Genomic DNA, 6,000 nt, shown 5'->3' with positions numbered 1-6,000 from the left:
CCCACCTTGGCAGACTGTGGGAACGGCTTTATTAATTGCTGTTAATTTGAGAGAGACACTGAGGCAGGCAGGTCTGTTCCAGAGTTTATGTTTTTCATTTACCCTGATATCCTGCTGGAAAAGTGTCTTAAGTTGTCTGTGGCATGCAGGATGAGGACGCTGCAATACAAAGAAAAGGCAGCTCCAAGGAGCTTGGCTTAGTGGAGTGGCAGGACTGCCTGAATCAGCTTCCATGTGGCTCTAGCTACGCGAGTTTTAAGCCAGATAAGATTTTGCTCTTTGTTAAAATAAACCTTGTTGTTTTTCCTCGTAGTCTTTCCAAGCTGACTCTCAAGGCCAGGCTTTCAGTAAGGGTAGCTCTGAAAGAGTCTAGTGGAGGAAAAGGCTTTGTTTATCTGCTAAACCTTTTGGGAACAGAGCGTCACGGATCTGAGCGAGATTCTAGTTTTGTATCTTTGTGTGTACCGCTTTCCACCACTGCTCACAAGGGAACCAGATCTAGGAAGAAAATTGGAGTTTGAGCTTGACAGGGTATTGGGAAGATGTTTGTTCAGGTTTAGAGAGAATCTCTGGGCTGAATTTGTGTTTTTTAATTCTCTCTGTCTCTCTCATATATATAAAAGAAGTGAAACTGGGAGAAAAAAGAAAACTCCAGTGCCAAGAGCAATTGCAATGCCAAGTCTTTGTGCACCAGCAATTTGAGGACCAATTGTCAACCAGCCATAGTCAGGGATCCTTCCTCAAACAGCAGCTTACATGAGATACCTCAAGTAAAAGCCGAGCCTGTAGCAGCAGTGCAAACATCTCAGCTGCCTGTACAGCCCTTCATGGTGGGGAAGAGAAAAATCTCTCTGTCAGCACCAGAAAGAGCTGAATAATTCGGCCCTTTATAGAAACTCTGTACAAGGCCTGGGCAGTAATTAAAGCTTTCTTCCAGGAATAAATTGGGACATGGAAATGAATTTTTGTCCTTATGCCCACAAATATAAGGAGTTTTGATAGCCCATAACTTTTATCTTTAATGAGTTTCTTTTAAGTGCATATAAAAGAGCAGTTAAGAAAGGAATGGTACGGTGCTTTCCTATGCAACATATAGCACATGCAGCATAAATATATACTTAGTGCAAATATTAGCCAGACTAATGAGTATAAAAGGGGAAAAAAGAGAAAAGAAAGAAGAGCTAGAAAGGAGGTTGTCAGGACAGAGTAAAATAAATAGTATGTTTTAACAGATGAGTCCTCGTATTCAATTTGTTCCACATTGCCTTACAGTCTATACATTACCTCCTCACACAAAACTGTTTCAATTGATGTGATCCATTCTTCTGTGCTCAGCTCTCGTTGTTGCAATTTTTATCCCAGCTGCCGTATAATAATTATGTGGATGCTGTGCTTTTTCATTGTATAAATGTCTTGGCCCTCTTTGACACTTACTAGGCTCTGATCATTTTTAGTCCTGATTTTGTAAAATGCATTTTATTATCTGCTGCTTGGAATCACTTTAATGATGTCAGCCCCTTAAAAACTGATCAGCATGCGTCTCCAGCGAGCCGTTGCCTTTTATCGTGCATCCTCTGAAGTAGTTAAATTGTTTAGTGCAAGGTGTTTTCCTATGGAGTAGCTCACTTGTTTGGCAGAGATGGCACTTTATGTGGTATTGGCTTGATAAGTCTTTCCTAATCATAATTGGTGACACGACATAAGAACATTTATGCCACCCACCCAAGATGGCATCTTGCGGTTTGAGGGTTGGGTTATTTTTTGCTTTTGCACATGGCTGTTTCTTCTCCTTGCCAAGCACACTGGGCTGTTCAGCAGAGCTGCAGCATTGTAGGGACGTGGACTTACAGCACTGACCATGCCTGCGAGGCTTCCCATATGTTGCTTTGCTGCTACTTGGTTTCTGATTGACTGGGGACATTACCGCAGAGCTGGAGAGATGTGGTCAGGTGCGCCAGTTAGGGGATAATTCAGCAGAGTCACCTAATGAAATCAAAAAGTTAATTTGTAGCTGCCAGCTGTTGAAAGAGAAGTTAGGAAGTGCTGGCAGCCTGCTGGAGTTGGGGAGGAAGGGAGTCAAGCCCTATCAAGCAAAGCAAACACACAGAGGACTTTGCACAAACACAATCAATGTGGCCAGCACAGAAAGCCAGACAGCTGCCAGGTGGCCTCCTGGAAAAAGTGATAATGGGCATAATAGCTGTAGGTGGCTTTGTTTAGGATGGTTTTTGAGTCACGAGAATACAGGGCTGCATTTCTGCTCTGGCAAAAAAAAATTAACACCAATCTTGTAACCTCCAGTATTGGCTTTTAAGCGTCCTCTGGTATTGAGCTGGAAACGGACAAAAGTATGTTTTAAAAGATGCTTAATTTTCATTGGATTTTGTTTCTTTTCCTTCTCCATTAGTGATAATTTAAGCTTTATCTACACCACGAGGGTTGGCCACCCAATTCCAGCAATCATCATTGATGCATAAAACCTGGGCTGAGCTGTATCTGTCCAAATCATAGCACGTGAGACGTTATCCCATCTGCATTAGGAGTTTGAATCTGTGCATAGCCACTGGAGACTTGACCTTATTTCAGTTGGCAGCATAGTCAAGACCTTGGGAAGGATCCTTTTATCCACCAACCAGATATCTTTTGACTAGCACCTTCTCATCTTCATGTCAGGGGATGGTAGAAGGAGGCAGAGAGCATCAGCTGGTGGACTTGGGTGCTGGACTTAGAAGGTTCAGGGTCTCTCCTGAGCTTTGCCACTTGTCTGCTACATGACCTCAGTCGTATTTCCCACTACAAGAATCCTTGTACCTTCCTCGAGAGCAGCAGATACTGTTTTAAGTAGGATACTGGATTAGATGCACCCGTGAGCTGATGAGCTTAGAAATTCTCATGCTCCTAAAAAAAGAAAAGAAATGACATATAGACCAGCTGGTGACCCTCTACACAGAGGGCAAGTTTATCCTTGCACCTTAAGCACTGACTCTTACATATTTTGAACATGGTTTTGAGCACCTTCTCAATGCTCACAGTAATTCAGGGCTGATGGGTGGCATTGGGGAAAATACTAATTGCACCACCCTAGAATTTGCTCAGGCTGTTGCAGTGGTAAAGGTGCTCTCAGCCCAGCTGCTCATATGAGCACTTTGAAAAACGTTGAATAATCAAATAGGCCATTTCTGCTCAATTGTTCTAATTTATTGTCCCACTGAATCAGGTATTCTGAATGCTAATGAAAAAATACCTATCATACCAGCCCATGTCATTTTATTTTATGACCTTATTAAATCTTACACTTTCTTAGCATACAGTGACAATTACTGGAGTCTAAGACAGAGCTCCTTCCCTGTACCCAGTGTGGCATGTACACTTTTTCCTGTCACCACTACAGGCTGAATGATTTAGGCCAAATGAGCAGCCCTGAGAGATATTTTTATACCCTTGACAGGATTATATAACTAGAGGAAGACCATTAACAAATACAAAGGAGTAAGCAGAATGGAGAAGCCAGGTGAAGAATGGGAAAGTAAATCTTTAGATCTGTCACTTCATAATAAAATACCTTCATGTTAAGATTTAATGAGCTGGTTATCCCACTAAAGAGGAAGGAAAATACTGTCATCCTGCATTTCCCAGGGATATTTTGGCACAATGTACATTCACTTACTGAGATGAGCTAGGAATATTTTATATATATATATATATATATATATATATATATATATATAGATGCCAGACAAACAGTCTCCCTTCCCTTATTAGAATGGTGTCTCTATCCTAAAAGCAGCCCTGTTTGGAAACTTCGATATGTGAACTAACTTGAACTCAGTCTCTAGTAGTTTCGTTAAAAAAAAAAAAAAAAATGATTTCAGCAAGTGACCCCGTTCTATTTTGCTATATTTCCAGAGAGCTGATACTGCTTCCCTTTCAGGCTGCAAGATTGTTCTCAACCGCGGCATGCTTTGCAACAATTATTCCTCATCGGCCCCTCTCGTTAATTCCTGGGGAATTGCAGCGAGGGGGATCGGAGGCAGAGACATGCGGTTAGTTGCCCAAGGTCATGCAGGAAGCACATGGCAGAGCCGGGAGCTAAATCCAGCCCACTTGAGTTTTGGTCCGGTGTCCAAGCTGTGTTGCCACAGGCAAGGTCGCTTTACCTCTCCGTGCCTTACTCGGTGAAACGGGGATAATGTTCCCTCTAGGGGGATTTGACGTGGCGAGGATTTACAAACACATCAGGACCGTTGTTAGTGCAGGTTTCTCTCAGTGAGCAGCAGAACGGCCGCTGCCTCAAACAAGCTTGGGACGCGACTCGCCGTTTGAACTGCCTATGTGGTCTCTTCTCTTTGATACCTGGGACTGCACAGGGCACTGCAAGAAGTAGAGAGAGTTTCTTTTACTTGCATGTACTTTGAAAAGAAGAATATGGAGCATGTATCTGACTGCAGCCCTGAAATTAGCTTTATCCACTCAAAGATGCTGCTTTACCCTCTGAAGGGAGCCTCTTCTAAGTCAAGTGTTGGCCAGCATTGCTACAGCTTTCAAGGACCTCCGCAAATTGGGACTGGGGACACACGGGGGTGGACCTAGCAGGGTCTCTTACAAAATCTCATTACTTGTCTGACTCTCATGAGGTTCACCCTGTACTGGAAAGTAGCTGAAAAATAACAGGTCTGGACTCGGTAAGAAGAATTGCCAACTTTCACCTTAAACACTGTGGAGGTGTTCAAGATGAGGCTGGACAAGCATTTTGTTGAGCTCATCTGAGCCCAATAACTTCCTGCCCATGGCAGGGGACTGGACTTGATGATCTTGCAGGTCCCCTCCGGTCCGATGATTTTATGATTCAACACATCAGCAACAAATACAACGCAGGTTGCTCGGGGCCAGTTTAAGGGACAGGCCTCTTGCTAATGAGTTTTCAGGCATTGGCCACTGCTAGATGGACCGATTCCATATTTCAGCAGCGATATTTATGTTGTAAAGAGGAAAAGTAAAAATAAATAGATAAATCAATCAATCAAAGTGAAAAATAAAAGCTCCCTCAACTACAAGCAAATGGCTCCGGCACTGAGCAAATCCAAGAGGCTGCATTAAATAAATTAAAGGAAGCCAGTACCTCACCATGAAAGGAGGAATAAAGGAAAGCAGAAAAAGCACAAACCCTTTTAGCAGGGGACAGATTGGGATTTACTCAGTTTAGTTTAAATTAGTATGTGGTGTTTGTAACCAGGAGTTGTTCTCTGCAGAGCTGCCTCCTGTCACAACAGAAGGGTTCAAGGATTTGAGTAAGCAACCAAATGGCCTCAAAACAAAACAAAACAAAACAAAACAAAAAAACCCCAGACACACACAAAGAGAAAATCTGTTCCTACCCTCATCTCTTCTTTCCCCCACCTAAAGCTGCCCCCCTCACCACTAAACGTGCTGCATCAGCACCGCGAACAGCTGCTCAGACCAGACTGCAACCGAGTCTTGTGGTCTCTGCGCCGCGGCCTTGGGGAACTTTCATGTCAAACGCTGGGACTCATTCAGCGGACTGCACAGGTGATCGTACGTGACCCGAGCTGGGAAAGCAAATAATTTCTTCTTATGTATTATTTGAGGGCATGGATGGAAAGACAGACAACTGCCGAATCTTACTTCATTACAGATTTGGTTAAAGCCCAATCCCTGTCTCATCTCTCCCTTTTCAAATGAACATATGTGCTTATTTCAGTAGATGTTTCTCTCTAAACCAAGATATTTTCTCTGTAGGACCACAGATGAGTTGATTTACATCACAGGAAATATGGTAGTTTGGAGGTTAAGGTTACAGCGGAAAGTCAGGATGATTTCTACTGGATATACCTTTTTTTTTTTTTTTACCAGATTGACTGTTATTACTGAAACATTTGACTCAGTGAGAATTTAAAAATATCGAGAGTTTTCTTTATTCATGGGTGAACCGTTGATATTGGACAGTTAATTTCATCATTTTAATTGCAATATATTTGTAAT

This window comes from Alligator mississippiensis, chromosome 7 (assembly GCF_030867095.1).
Source record: "Alligator mississippiensis isolate rAllMis1 chromosome 7, rAllMis1, whole genome shotgun sequence".
Lineage (NCBI taxonomy): Eukaryota > Metazoa > Chordata > Crocodylia > Alligatoridae > Alligator > Alligator mississippiensis.
The sequence above is the reverse complement of the archived record's forward strand: the minus strand, read 5'-3'. Positions refer to the sequence as shown.